The sequence below is a fragment of the Hermetia illucens genome, chromosome 2, assembly GCF_905115235.1.
Source record: "Hermetia illucens chromosome 2, iHerIll2.2.curated.20191125, whole genome shotgun sequence".
Lineage (NCBI taxonomy): Eukaryota > Metazoa > Arthropoda > Insecta > Diptera > Stratiomyidae > Hermetia > Hermetia illucens.
The window spans coordinates 144820959-144837077 of record NC_051850.1 but is presented as its reverse complement, the minus strand read 5'-3'; the positions used below and the strand labels follow the sequence as shown (position 1 = coordinate 144837077).

The 16119-nt window shown below is 36.2% G+C and overlaps 1 protein-coding gene across 2 annotated transcripts in view; it reads right to left on the bottom strand.

Annotated features, from left to right (window-relative positions):
• The window catches only part of LOC119648090 (zinc transporter 1), a 53325-nt gene extending 41115 nt beyond the window's left edge, over nt 1-12210 (bottom strand). Inside the window, exon 1 of one of the 2 annotated variants that reach the window (XM_038049584.1) lies at nt 11446-12210. The gene's annotated coding sequence lies outside the window, so the exon portion shown is untranslated. The remainder of the gene's footprint in view (nt 1-11445) is intronic. The other variant, XM_038049583.1, reaches the window with a different exon arrangement.
• Nucleotides 12211-16119: the final 3909 nt, after the last annotated feature.

The following is a 16119-nucleotide window of genomic DNA, read 5'->3' as shown; positions in this document are numbered from 1 at the left end:
CACTGTTATGTTAGCTAGGAGCTAGTTAGCTCCAAAATAATAACTCTCACTTGAGAAATTTTCATCCCTTTCCCTCTAGTAAACCACAACCTGATCCACACTCAGTCCGAAATGGAATTAAGTTATTTTGTAGACCTTGAACAATATGAAAGATTTTTTTTATTTTTATTTTTTTTTAAACAGTAATATTTCAGATACTACTTGCACCATTTGGTTATAGTAAGTCGTTTTCTCTTTTAGATTATCCCCCTTATTTGAAAAAGATAGATAATCTCTAAACGTACAAATAGATATCCTTCAATGACAGTCGTCAGAAAATGTGAAAGAAAGATGAAAGTAGTACCCAGAATATCGATATTTATTGTTAACAAAAAATATTTTATGTTTAAAAAAAGTAGTTTTCGCACAATGCCCCACAAGTGAACAATGTAGCCGACCACCCAATCAATTTTATTGGGTGTAAGAAAAGACAAAAGAGAATTGTAGCTTGCTCAAATCGCTGTACTTGGGAAATATATAAAAATGGAAAACAAGAATGAATAAATGGAAAGTATGCATCTATATCCAAACAGAGTTTACTGTTTCATCACAAGAAAATGTGTAATGCCTACTACAAAAATTAAATGCTTCATCAACCAAAAAATAAAAATAGTACAAAAGAAACCGCAAACGATTTGCACACTGTACTTACAATGTTAAAATTCCCCCCAAGCAACAGATAACAATTTGTCTTAGTAATAACCATAAACTGAATTTCGACGTTTTCAGATTAATCAGATACAATGGGAAGTAACGTGTGAAAGAATTTTCGTTTGATAAAAGCTAAGAAAGAAAACGTAATATATAGGGGCACGCATAAATTATCAAAATCTTTATCACAGCACGTCCCCACAATACCGCGTCAATATTGGTAAGATTTTTTATTTATGACATGGATGCCAATGGACTGTGAAATTGATCGACCTTTCATAACAAGCTATTATCAGCACTTAATAGGATTGTAGACAAAATAAAAAAATATTGGTGCTGAATATTTGAGTCTTATCTATTAAGAATGTTCTTGTATTGCAATTAGTTAATTAATATGAATTAGCAAAATTGTAATACAAACAAATTTTAAAAATTGGACAGAATGCAGCAAGCTAAAGTTGTTCGCACAATAGGCGACTCAGAGTAAAAAAGACATGGTCTACTGAAATCTATATGATCGCCAGACAAAACGTTACTCAACAATAAAACGAAGACCTTATAGGTGACCATTAAGTTCATAGAATTATACACAGGCGGTGCTATTGACAAATCTGTGGCACCCCTGTCCAGGCAACTTTGGCATTTCATCGCGAGATGACGTAACTTTTACCAGAAGAGATAAATGACAGTGAGCCGAATAGCGAGCAGTATACTCTACGTTCGAGATATTAAGTTACAATCATTTCGAATAAATATGGTTTCACCCGATGATCGGTGGTTAATTTAATATAATGGGATTCCACAAATCCATGAATTTAGAAAGTACTACCTTCAACCGATACGTATCTAAATTTCATGACAATCTAACGTTTAATCTATAAATCCCAATTTTTTTACTGCTACTGCTTGATTTTCCAAAGAATGGTTTATAAAACATAGTTTTTTAATGAAAAAAATACTACGTAAGCATAGCAATGCTTAACAAGTATTATTTGCACTCTATTCCACTTAGACAAACGGTAGAGAAACGGTTCACTGATTTTGAACGCGGCCGCATAATAAGCACCGCCGATGCTGAGCTCTCTGATCACCCAAATTCGGCAGTTATTGACGAAGAACATATAAAAAAGTTGATAAAATGGTTTTGTTCGATCATAAATTATAATTTCATGAGTGCTCACAACTTGAAGTTATCTGAAAGCGGTGTATTCGCAATTCTAAATGAACATTTGTGCATAAAGAAGCATTGTCCGTAGCTGGCACCACGTTGCTTCACAACGAACTAAAAAGCAATAATTCGTTTTTCACTTGACAGCGTCAAAATTCTTAAAGGACTTCAACTTTCCCATTTTGCGATGGGTACGGTTTTTGTACACTACCTCGTGGAAAGTAGGACCATCAATATTAAATATTATGTATATAACGTTAATGGTACATTTGAAGACGAAATTCTGAAAAAAACTATCCCCAATGGAGGTGGAAACAGGGCTTATTCACGAAAATCGAATTTTGTCTATTACAACTAGGCTTAGGCAACGAATTAATAAATATATTGGCCTCAAGTTAAGAAAAAGACAATTTTAAGGTTGCAATTATTCTTCAATCTCGATGGTTTCAAGCTTATGCTCGTAATTAGTATTGGTTTAACAAAGGAATAACCTGACCTGACTTGGACTCAATAAGTCTACCTGTTTCCTCACAAAAAGTTTCACAGGAAAACGTGGATTTCATCGATTGAGAAAACAAGCAATATATTGTGTCATATCATATATTCATATCTTTGTGCAGGGCGTCGGCACAAACTCTTTCTTCGCATAATTTTAAATTTCATTCTTTAAACATTTTTTATTCAATGAGCTGTGTATCGGTTTCATTATCATCATACTTAACATTTTACAAGTGGTAAGCCTGCAGTATTGCAATAGGTGAAAGTCAAACACAATCGTCTATAACCAAATAGGATTCGAATCCGAAGGGCGAAATTAAAAGTCTGGTGCTCAACCAATTCAGCTATCACATCATCAAAGCCAAGCAATGAAATACACCATCTATTCATCGCAAAACTAATCGTCCAATTCATTGACATTTAGACGAAACTCAACAAGGATGTTGAAAGTTATAGCAGCAACCAGAAAAACAATTGTAACCAACATAAAGTAAACTGCATAGAAAGAGCATCGGGTCTCTTATTTTGTTTGTTTTATGGAAATGCTTGTGACTGGACAAAAGAAAAACGGCACAATCCAATTCAAAGAATGAAAAAATTGTACCTGATATTCAAGGGGTTCTGATAAGATTCCCGAGGAAAAGAACCTTTCCTAAACCAAAACCTCACCTACTAGTATCAGTGTCCTTTTCAACTGGTTACGACTCCATCCAGCAGATTGACAACTATTCTTAATAGTTATAAATGCACCTAAAATTCTTTCTCTTACACAATTAGAATATTTGTACAGCAGCTAAAGTGGCTATTCAATACTTCTGCGAGAAAACTATAGTATCACAAAGATTACTGAAATATTCGGGGCATAACTGGCATTAGTATTGAATTGGTAAACTTCCTGTTCGGGAAAAAGAGTAATTCCACGAAATATCGTTACTTATTTTATTTAGGGAACGGTCGAGTTTGTGAGAAACACAGGTATCAGAAGAAGTGGCAAAAACATGGAAGCAGGGATGTCAAATGTTGTGAATAAATAAATTTAATGAAAATAAGGTCGCTTTGCTTCCACTCTACATACTCCTTAACTTAATTAGCTTTAAATGCGAAAAATGAATGTTTCCAATATATTGCTAGAATACGAAGCAATAATTCTCTCTAAAAATTGACTATAAATCCTTCTCCTTTTCTCTCCTTCGTTTTCTGTATAATACTTCAATCACTTGCGTATTTGCCAAAATAAAATCTGAAAAGACTTCCATAAATGTAGATTTCTCTGGTCAATGTTCACAATGTGATCAAACGCTTTCCTTTATTGAACAATGTAAAATAATTAGAGTAGTAAGCTTATGGAGCGTCAACACATTTGCAACTTCGGCATTTGCAATATTTTTGTATATCAATGATTACTTTGAAAGTACTCTATATCACAAAAAATAGATGAAGCAAAGTTAATCTTTATAGCAACCCTGATAGAGATAAAACAGCGTTGCTACTTGAGGATTTCATCGAAATGACTGATCAACTTTCAATATTATTAAAGAAATTAACATTTTCTACCTCGATTGTTACTCCAATAAGCAACCGTGTGGTGCATGACAACTGGGAAACCTGTTCGATATTCCTTCAAAGATAAAAACGGCACAATTCCAACCGCTGGTGATCAAAGGCTATAGTATGTGTCTCATGAGTCATGCATGTTGATTCAGCATCTTTCAAATTATGCCCTTATCTCCATGTTGGTAACCCCTGATAAAAGCAAATGAGAGATGTTCGTAGAAGTTGGATTTACAGTAGCGGCGACGTTCGGTTGTTAAATATATATAACATATGTACCGAGGGAAAACAGAGACGATTCAGCAAAAGTCGAATTATACAGTCGCCTTAAATTGTGTTTAATTCGCTTCCCCCAAATGACCTGAAAATGTTTTTACCGCTAAGCTCGGAAAGGAACCGTTGGAGCGTGGAACCGATTTCCAACAGTCTTCACGACCTAACCACTGACAATTGTGATAGACTTCGTCAATGTTCGCATCGTATGTACCCATGGAGCGGTGTTCCTCACAAACTCACAAGGAAGAGGTTCAATCTGTAGATATACCACGTTTCAATCGGAAAATATATTGGCACCTTGGACGTATGGGTCAATAGGAAGCCTTACCTTCGTTATCAGATTTGCGGTCGAAAAGTTCCAGAATGAGCAGATGACTTCCAACTATACCAAAACATTATAACACCAAGAGAAAGTGAGCTACAAACCTACAAAATTATCATGCGAAACTTCGACAAGTAGTGAATTTAAAAAATACTACATACAAAGAATACCAGGAATAATCTGTAGGAGCGTAATGAGAAAAATTATCAGAATGAAAAAAGTCAAGCATAGAAATGATATCTTCAGATTGAGCAATAATTTTGGGAACAAAGTGCTACTATATAAATACCACTACAGATTGGAAAAAGCACGATACGTTTAACAAGGATTGTCGAATTTTTCTCAATGAGATTTAGTTCAGAAAACTACACTGGTCAATTTAGTAGAGAAAACTGAACAACTTGAAACTAATGGTTAGTAGCATTTGGTAAATAGATGGTGTCATTATTGTGCTCAAAGACAAATTATAAATCATTCTGTTCCCCTAAAAGTGGCAGCATTGGCAAGCATTGAAAAGGTCCTAGTATGCGTACTTGTCTATTCGAGCCGGAAGAAAGCCAATCGAACTTTTTTTGGGAGTAGGGTAGGTGAATGTGTTTACGCAGAGAGTGTTGGACTCCCGCAGCAGCATGCTGGCGGACTACCAACTAAACACCTCTCTGTCATCAGAGAACTAATCTGGAACCGTTTGATACATTTCTTCGGGCTAGCGAACTTTAACATGCACACTAACAACAGACCAAATCATAAGGGAGACACCAAATATTCTAGATTCCTTCCGCAATTCACGGCAACAAATTTTTAAATCCATTTTTCCCTTCCAGAATCTATTTGTTATCACCTACCTAAATGATCTAAACAATAAAAAATACAAACCCTAGTAACCCTCAAGATTGAAATTAATTACACTGAGCAAATTTGCATGTAAACTGTTATGCGCAATTCTAATCTGTAGGCTTTGTTTTCATTAGTTAATGCAGGTGCTTTTAACATTCTCTTAATAAACTTGCTTTAACAATTCGTTTGTCTTACAGTCTCAGACAGCATATCGAGTTCTGAATTCGCATTAATTTCGTTACAGGGAGCTGTCAAATTTGACCCTGCCCCTTAAACACGAAAAACAATAGTGGACGTATAATATTGTGAAGGTCATTTTTAAAAAAGGCCTTGTCTCTGCAAATCAATATGGAGTATCTTCAACAATAATAAATTAAATCTTCCTAATTCACTAGTAAAATAAATAAATTCCTCAAAAAATCAAAATTAATTAAAAAATTTCGAAAAAATTAGGTGGACGTATATTAAAAACTGAGACCAGAGGTATCTCTGGTAAAACTTTGCACGAAAGAAAAAGATCGGACTAACAATGAACAAGGATATAACTATCACCATAACGTAAAACAAGAAAAAAAGACACCAGTTAGGGAAAATGTCACAATGAACTGTTATATTGTACTTTTTATCGAAAAATTGTCTTCAAAGATCAAGTCCATTGTGGCTGAACGGATAGCTTAAGGGGGTCATCCCGTGTGTCGGGTTGGTGAAATCGATTTTTTTTTTTTTTTTGCATGAATTGAATCTATATATAGTGGAGAATATGTGGGCAAAGGGATTTTCCGATAATTCGAGTCCTTCAAAAATAACAGGGTTAAACAGGTAAGGAGTTTGCAGCCGCGGCTAGAGTACTCGATGAGAAAGAGCATCGAATCTTTTTTTACCTGTTAGTTTTTTACCTGAGCCTTATAAATTCGAACACAGGTATAAATAGAAAAAGATGGAAAACCAATCAATTGTCTAAACTTATTTGCTGTTTGGAATAGAAAGGATAATCCAGTCTAGAGTGAGCACTGAACGCCTTTCAGCTATACTCAGTTATATTTTGTTGTAAGTATTGTGCTGTTTGTGTGTTCAGTGATTTTTTTAAATGGATCGTACGAAGGGAGATCGTTTTACCGTTCAACGTCATGCTCGCACTAAAAAACGAGTATTGAGAAGATAGTTATCAGAGAAGAAAACGGACTTCGCATCAACACCAGCAAAGAAACTTTTAGCAAGCATGAACATGGATGTTCCAATTGCGACAAGTTTTGTACATTGTATATTGGATTTTGCTGGAGTTTTCTCCGGTATTTCTGCAAATATCTGCAAATAATAAAATATACGTAGTAGTAAAAAAGGAATACGTAGGACATGTCGAGAAAAGAATGGGAACGTGGCTTAGAAATGCAAAGAAGAATCATAAAGGCATTGGTGGAAAAGGGGCTGGAAAACTTACTGATAAGGACCTCACTACATTTCCTGGGTTGGCTATTCGTCGACACGTAAATTCGATAGAAGGAATGAAGCAAGAAATTTGGGAAACTTTCTTCCATAAATGTTTTACAGACCAAAATCCTCAACATCAAAATTGTCCAGCAGGCGACGACAGTTGGTGTAAATGGCGCAAAGCGGAAGCTAAAGGAAAACTGGATAGTTTTCACCACGAGAAGGCACCTTTGACTGAAGAAGTTCAAACAGCCATCAAAGCAATCTACGGAGATTTGTCACGAGATGATCTCTTGAACAGATGCTTAGGAGCAGAGACCCAGAATAACAATGAGTCGTTAAATGCATTAATCTGAACTTTCGGTCCTAAACACCTTCATTCTGGGACCAAGGTCGTAGAAATAGCCACTTTTCTGGCTGTAATTATTTTCAATGAAGGATTCAATGGCATTTTCAAAATTCTAGTGACAATGGGATGTCAAGTTGGTTACATATGTCAGGTTTATGTCGACCGCCGTAATGAAGCGCGAATTCGGCGGTCCGAACGACGATCGACTGACCTCACTAAAAGAGCCAGAATTGAAACCAGAGAGCAACAATCGGCCTTGCAAGACTTTTCTGAAGAAACGGAGGGTCCTCTCTATGGAACAGGTATACCAGATTAATAGTGAGCTAAAATTTTACTGTTGATAATCACATTTAAATTTTCAAATGCGTTTTACTCGAAACTGCATTTTGAAAATCGGCTGCAACCATAGCTCAAAATCTATCCAACCAAATTCTTTCAAATTTTCACGACTTCTTGAATACATATTTCTACGGTCCGCAAACTAGGATAATTGCAATCGGATGGGTAGTTTTTTTTTTTATTCATAAAAAAAGCCGTAAAAAAACACCAAAATCCAAAAAATTAAGTTTAAAAGCCCACAAAAAATTTACCTTTTAATATTTTCTAATTATCCTAGTTTACGGACCGTGGAATATTGTCCACATTAAAATACCGTTTAGTTTTTTTCCCTCAGATGAACACAGCGCCCTCCAGCGTGGCAGCAGAAAAACACCTTTTTTTGCAGATGGGTGCATAAATTAACACCTATTTCAAAAATTAGCTAAGAAATCAAGCTGAAAAATTTATCACATATACTAGAGATATTAGTAAACATATGGTGAAAAAATCACGTTTCTATCTTTATCCAGTCCTTCAAAATAATTTTTCAAAAAAAGGCAAAAAAACGGCCTTCACACGGGATGACCCCCTTAACAAGGAAAATTATCGTATCTGGGCTAATGCGCAACCAAAATCGATCCAGAAGTTAAGAATGCAACCGGAAACTGAACTGTTTGACTTATTTTACAATTTTCATGCACAAATCGCATTAACATATTGATTATATTGATAAACCATAGTCGATTAATGAGGACGATTGGAAACAAACATAACACGCATTATTAATGGAATATCGGCCGATATGCCTGAGAGAGTGCTGGAAAACTAGACTCGCAGAATGGATCATGTAAGAGCAACTGATGGACAACATTTAAAGAAAATTATTTTCAAATATTAATCCTCAACAGTCTGTACGATTGAGTTAGCGTAACCCAAAAGTCGATGATCGGTAACAAAAATCATCATGTATAAAAATTAGGAATTGCCAAAAGTGAAACATCGGTGCCAAAGGAGAGTTCAAAAAGGAAGTTGTATCAAAGTCTGGTGCCGTTGCATCTATTTCCAAGCATTTTATGCACTAAAATGTACTGGTATGTACAATTATGTACAGTTGAACAATTTTCAATGCATTTAGGTGTATTCCATGTTTTTTTAAAATATTTACTGTGTGTTCATCGCAAAAATAACGCCTTGGCCAAGACCATTCGGACCATTAAAGCTCTTGAAGGGCTACATCGGGAAAACGTCGATGATAATTCAACTGATAATGAAGCGCCCGTGATTACTACCCTAATTTGAGTCGAATGGTATCTGAGATGCAAGTAAGATGCAAATACCACTGCCACCAGTGCGAACTATGACAGCCTAGCGCCCTAATCACTAAGCCAATAACCTCTAAAATAGAACGTTTATTTTTATTTAAGTTTTACTATTAAATTGATTCCTAGATGTTTTTCTTTTATGGGGGTCATCCCGTGTGAAGGACGTTTTTTGCGCTTTTTTGGATTTTTTTTGTGAAGAACTGGACAAAGATACAAATACGAATTTCACCATATATTTGTTGATATCTTGAGCATTCGTAGTAATTTTTCCAGCCCGATAGCATAATTCATTATTGAAATACAGAGAAATTTGTACACCCATCTCCAAAAACAGGTATTTTTCTGTTGCCACGCTAGAGGGCGCTGTGATCATTTTAACGAAAAAAGTAAACGGCATTTTAACGTGCAGACTTGACTACAGTCCGCAAACTAGGATTATTAACAAATATAAAAAGCTAAATTTTAGGCGGCGTTTTAAACTTTTTTTTATGAATTTTCTTAATGAATAAAAAAAAATACTGAATGAATCGGAATTATCCTAGTTTGCGGACTAGAGAAATATATTCTGAGTAAGTCGTGAAAATTTCAAAGAATTTCGTTGGATAGATTTTGAGCTATGGTGGCAGCCGATTTTCAATATGCTGTTTCGAGAAAAACGCGTTTAAAAAGTAGAATGTGATTTTTAGCCATAAAATCTTAACTGATCATTAATCTGTTATACCTAGTCCACAAACCATAGGTTTCTTCAAGAAACACATGTACAGCCTTGGTTTCAATTTTTGTCCTTTTAGTGAAGTCATTCGGACTGATAAATACGCGCTTTATTACCGCGGTCGACATAAATCTGGTATGTGACTTATTACGTATTTAATACTATAATTTCCGAACAACTCCGAATATCAAAAAGTCACTTTGCTACACTATATCCAGATACAATTTGATGCAAAAAAAAAATCGATTCCGCGGATCCGACACACGGGATGACTCCCTTAAAAAAATTTCCGGGAACTCTTACTAGATTACCCGATATTATTGATTCTAGAATGAAAGTAAAAGATGCTTTGCAGTTAATTTAATGAATATAGTAATTTATTTCAATTAACTTTATTTGATTTGAGCATGTCGAGATGGATAATAAACCGCGTACTTTGGCTCTTTCCCGTCAAGAGAGAACAATTCAAGGTTAGTATGTTGAAAATTCTTGTCTCAGGAGCATCTTTCGCAAAAATTTCGGCCCAGAAAACAATTACAGAAATTCTCGGGTATCGAAGTGTCTACGAGACGGGTCCCAGCTGGCAAAACTAGCTAATTCAATCGGGTGAAGATGCCCAAAGAGTTTTTGAAGCACAACAAACTCGAATGCGATGACTTTGTCGACTCCGTTGCCAATGAAGACACAATTTGGGTTACCCTTTACAACCAAAAGGCAGTCTCAACAGTGGCGTCTCACCTTCGGCAACTCCAAGCACTCAGGCCGAGGTATCTTCGTCTAAAATCTGAGAAGACTAGGCAGATAAATATAAAATGCAGGGCCGTATCATCCTCTTCTTTAAGTTGGCTACAAGGAAAAAAGCTAACAATCTGGAACATTTTGCTTCGGCTAATCCTGTGTTATCTATGTCTTCCAATCTTTGGAGTCATCGGGCAAATTTACGACCCATTGAAGCATTTTGGTCGATAAAACCAACAGGCATTTATAACAAACCAAAATTCATAAGCTCAAGCCATAAGCGTTTCAGCGAAGCGCCATATAGAGCAGATGGACAGGAGTACTGTAGACGCCTAATGAAAACAGAGGATTCGCTGGAAGTTTCGAACCAGGTGAAAGAACTTGATTGAAACTTCCTTTAACCGAGAGGTTAGATATTGTCTTCTATTTGTAGTTGAATCTAAAATTGATAGACCAGTAGCTAGTACAAAGCGTTGTATCGATGAAGGGAGTAATTTGCTCTCGAAATATATATACATAATAAAATAAAATTGTATTTTGGAGTAAGCTACTATTCCTTTAACCGCTGCTAGGTTTTCAAAATTCCAACAAGGTGACTTCTCATGGCTAAAACCCAACATCAAAAATTTGGCACGGATAAGTTTTCCTAGGCGATTTGTCTTTTTGGAGCACACGTCTAAATGAGAATTATTTCAATTGTAATATTTGCAAGAACTTGTATCCACTAAAACCATTGCCCATGTCCATAAACTTCCGACCTTAAACACTCATTTGGGCTAAGACTCTGATTTAAAATATCCGCTTCCCAGGTTTTTCCTAGATTTGTATTAAATGAATGTTATCTGACTAATCACTAATAAACAGCAATATTCCCCCACATTCCGCATTTTCATAAGTTCAAGCGAATATTCCGGAACGCGAAATTTGAACGGCAGGCTACCTACCAATTGCAAATCTCACCTCACTATCGAAAAATGATCTTACAAAGAGTAAAGTAATTCAAGCAAGAATAAAACAATTCAGAGGTCAATTATTGTATATTTATCAACACAAAGAAAATTCCAACAGTTTCTGAGAATCATTCTCAGACCCAGTCAACCGGTGTGTAGTCATTTATATTCCCGGAATTCATCCAATAATTGAAAAAAATTACAAATCGCGGATATCAATGGATCCATATAGTCGTACAACGGCGATTTTCACCAAGTAGACTAGAAAAAGATCTTAATGACGTACCTTTCGTCTGTTGATGAGAAGAAATTACTCCAGTTGTTCGCGTTATCCGCAGAAGTGCACTATTCGACCCACTTATGATCACTTCCTGCTCGAGGGCTGTTTTGTTTATACTATTTCGTCAGGAATTTCTAAACTCGGCGTGGCGCAATCAAGTTATCACTTTTCGACCAACACTTTGTTCGGAACCAACTTTCATTGAATCATGAAACGAACAACTAACTTTCCGGCGCATCACTTTTACTCGCCAATCAGCACATTCACCACCTCCACACCGTCAAGTAATTTGCTTTTCAAAACACTCTGTACGCGAATTTATCGGAAAATCTTTATGATGTAAGCGAAAACTCGTAGAAGCTGCTGCCGTAGTGGTTCTGAGTGCAAATTCTAGACGTGCTCGTAGTCACCGATTCTGCCAAGAACGCGATTCAAAAGAATTGCGACGGCCAGCCGCATCGAGGGAACTTACTTGGCACAAATCTTGAGGATATCTACACGTATCGCACGTAATTAATCGTTTATTACCTTCGTAATTTGAGCCCCGAAAAAGTGCTTGTAAAATAGCATGCCTTCAGTACTTCAGTCGAGCATTCGGAATCCCTTTTAGATCTTTCAACCGGAAGTGAATTTTGCAGGAAATCACTGCTTTTCTAATGCAAGTAACTGGGGAAAAACGCACTCGACTACCAGAGAACAATTCCACGACTCCCGACCGTCTTTTGATGAATGACGTTTCTCGTACACAGTCGCTGACATATGAGCGAATGCAGTCGGTAGTGGGCCGTGTGACATTTTGAAGCTTGGTAGCACTTGGCACATCTTCTGATAAAGCTTAGTTACAGTGGCTACTGTTAAGGCTTTGGTTGGGAAATTTGTGTATTTGAAAATAAACGATGCCCACATAATCTTATACATTTTTCATATTACACCTCATAGTGAGACTTAAATATTCTTCTCATTGTAGAATAAAAACAGATTAAAAACATATTTGCGGGTAATAGACACTAAAGTTCATAAAAGGATTATTATCGATAATAAATTGTAATTTCGCCGAATATCTAACTGTCTACTAACTTTGAATTATAATACAGAAAATTCGCAGAACAATGCTACTCAAAATGGCAAACAATTTGTTTCTATATTGAGTGCTCGAAAAAGTAAAGAGCATGTCGATCAAAATAGCGAAACTGATTTTCATGACTTTAAGTATAATTTAAAATGAGCAAAACATGTATTTTTTCATGTTAACTTATTTAATTTATTTTTTGTTTTTTTCATCCTTTTGCATCTTTTCTAAAATGCAGTTCAGAAGTAACACATATGTTCGATACAACAAAAATACTCTGTTCTATTTTGTGGTAAGAAAAAAGATCAATACGAAAAAAGAACGCATAGATTTCGTTCACTAGAGATGTCTGCCGATATAATCACAAAGGAAAAAGTATATAAACTGACACATTAACTGGAATCTGCATACTATACAGCGAAAGACATTATATGGTTTGAAATAGCATTGCCACCTGAACCAACCCAATAAAGTGGATTATTCGATGCTATAGACGCAACGATATCGAAGTTGACGCAACACTTTACTAGCAACTGAGAACCTTTGGTCTTGATACGACTTGATTGTTTTAGATTCTTCAGGATATTGGATGTGGATATCGCTAGCAACTGCTTTCGATTCGGAGCCTTGACATTTTAAAATAAACTTAGAAATCACAGCTTAAATAATTTTATTGAATATAAAGTTAAGAAATAATTAGCAAGATTTTCTCAAAGTTAAGGAATAATTAGCGAGACTCTCTCAGTCGAAAAATTTTACAATTTTTCAATAATTCGTCTAGCTTGACTCAAAATTCATTGTCAACTCCACTTTTTAAACTTTAATTATTTTTCACATTTCATTTCCAAGCCTACTCCGCCCCGGAGAACACCGGTGGTTGCATCTGACAGTCGAATTTACGACATTCTAAATAAATTTCGAATGCTGTTAACCCTGCTGCGCCACATCACTCCGCCCCCAGATGAAACCTAGGGGTTTCAGAGACTGAACCGACGTTGATTTGGGACGCACACGGGCTTAACGAGCTTTCAGAATAATATGCAACATTTCAGGCGGTCTAAATTTTGGGGCTACCTTTAAAATAGAAATCTTTATGGGAGCCCCCTTTTCAATAGTGAACGGGAAATGAATACCAAAAAAGTCGCCATCGGAAGAATAACACAGAAGCTAAACCTTTATATCATAGAGGCGGATAATTTCGACGTACATACTAGACGAGAACAGATCATCCGAGTTGAAATTGAATATAAATAATCAGACGACTTTATTTCCTATTCGCTAGTGATTTTTAAATGAGTTCGCATATACCGATAACGTTTTTGACTGAATAAATTGTTCCCGAAACATCGGTATATGTCTTACATTTGACCAACTATTATTGTTCCCGAGAGACCACATTTAGCATAAAATGTGATAATCATAAAGGTGAACTACAACCTCATTAAAAACTAAGATTGTGGAGATACCCCAAACCATACAAACGACTAAACAGAAAATAATTATTACAATGGTCATAACTTTACCTTGTATCTCAAATAATTATGGAAAAAATCGCCAAGAAATTGATTAAAAATTAGCTAACATTTTCTAAAAATTGAAAAAAATGGCTAAATTAGGGATAAGAAATTATACAACTATTTTTTTTTTTTTAATTGGAAAAGAAATGGAGTTAAAATTGACTATGAAATGTTAGAGCTGGATTTAAAAAATACGTGAAACCAAATTTTTATTTGAGATAGGTTTAGCTTAAAGTATTGGTGGTTTTAAATTGGATAACTCGTGTTTGCTATTATATAAAAAGGAGTGATTTGCATCTGTTGCCACTTCCGGTCACGCTATTTCCAGGGCAGAGGTGAGGCAGTGTCTGATGATTTGCCTCTAAACTAATTTTTTATCAAGTTTCTTAGCTCATTTTATTCATTTATTTTCATAATTTTTAGTTTTGATATAATATTTCCAAGCGAAGCCCTTATAGCCCTTGCAGTTCATGGCTAATTTCTTAGCCTTGATTTAGCCAATTTCTTGGTCTTAGTTTTAGTTTAGCCAATTTTTTAATGGAGATAAGAAGGCATTTGGGCTAATTATATAAATATGCGGTTTTTTGTTGTTTGTTTTGCGTATTCATTTGGAATAATGCGAGAAAACTTGGTTTGCCGGTTGCTTCCAAAACTACGACACATTAACGTTGTAGCTATGAAGCAGAATTTATTTCAATGCACTGGAGAGCGTAGTTAACATTAGGACATAATAGCAGCAGTAAGCCAACTTCTTACATGCAATGTCTGAAAACTAGATTGGTAGCGCTTCAATTTCACAGCACGATCATCCAATCTTCTGAATAAAATGGAAAATGATCTGAATCTCACTGATTACTGGTCGGCATGTACTCATCCTTCACCATTAATTGAAAAAATATTTTTACATGATGCCAAGTGTGGAAATAAATCTGAATAGTAAAAGATGAATTATATTTTTTTATTTATTAATTTAAAAATATATCGACATCGTCCATCTCGCACTGTTATGTAAGACCCAACTAGCTGTAGGCAAGTTTTTCCCACTACCATGATCATAAGAAATTTCAGTATAGGACAAATCCTGTGCTCAATCATTGCAGAAGTGGGGATGATCATTAAATTTACCGTTACGAGGAGAACTACCGTTGGTAGTGAAGGCTGTATGCCTCAGCTAGTCTGACCGCTTGGATTACTTCCTTAGTCGCATTACTTGTGGATTCCCCCTCTAAGTCCATGTTGTTTCGGCGACACGCAACCCGCAGCGCGCATCGTATCAGCCAGCGTTTGCTCGATGAGCTTCTTGTGCAGCTTCCCACTGTGCTCAACATACTGAGAGGATATAATGCTGAAAATGCAGGGTTCTATTTGACCAGTGGAAGAGAAAACACCCGCTACCAAACATCAGTTGATCGTGCTGCATCCGGCTTGTGTCAAACACAATCTTCAACACTTAGCTGGGAATATCATGCGGTCGCGGAAGTTTTATTTTTCATAATCAACATCATTCCCTTTAGTTCGTTTACAGCGAAGAATAGGAAGTCTCCAGTAAGATCCTTTTCGTAGATAACATCGGCTTTGATAGGGCTTGCACGACGTAGATCGAAAGGTTACCTCGTCTTCGCTTCTCCCGCGCTATACAATCCAAAGGAACGGCTCTTCTATCTGCGATCGCGTCTTGCGTCTATGTTCCGTCTAGTAAATATACACCGAGATTCAGGAAATTAAGAAGAGCCATTCGTCAGCTAAAAAAATGTCCTGGTGATCAGTTGTGCAGCAACCGTCCAGTATCCGCACTCTTGTCCTACTAGAGCTGGAATTCTGTTCGAAGCTATTGTTACATTAAGGTTAATGTTGTTTCAACCAATGCATCAGATTGTCGGCATGATATACATATTGAGAGCAATGAGTCCCGTTCTTGCGGCCATTTCTGAAACTGATATGTCACGAGAGTTTAGTTGAACCATGTCGGCTCGACGTTAAGATTACCGTAAACTAGGAGTCTTTCTTCCGTATTTGGCTTCACCATGGTCAGTTGAGGAGGTCAAACCCATTTAGTAGCAGTGTTAAATATCCCATACCATTATAGTGGGCCTC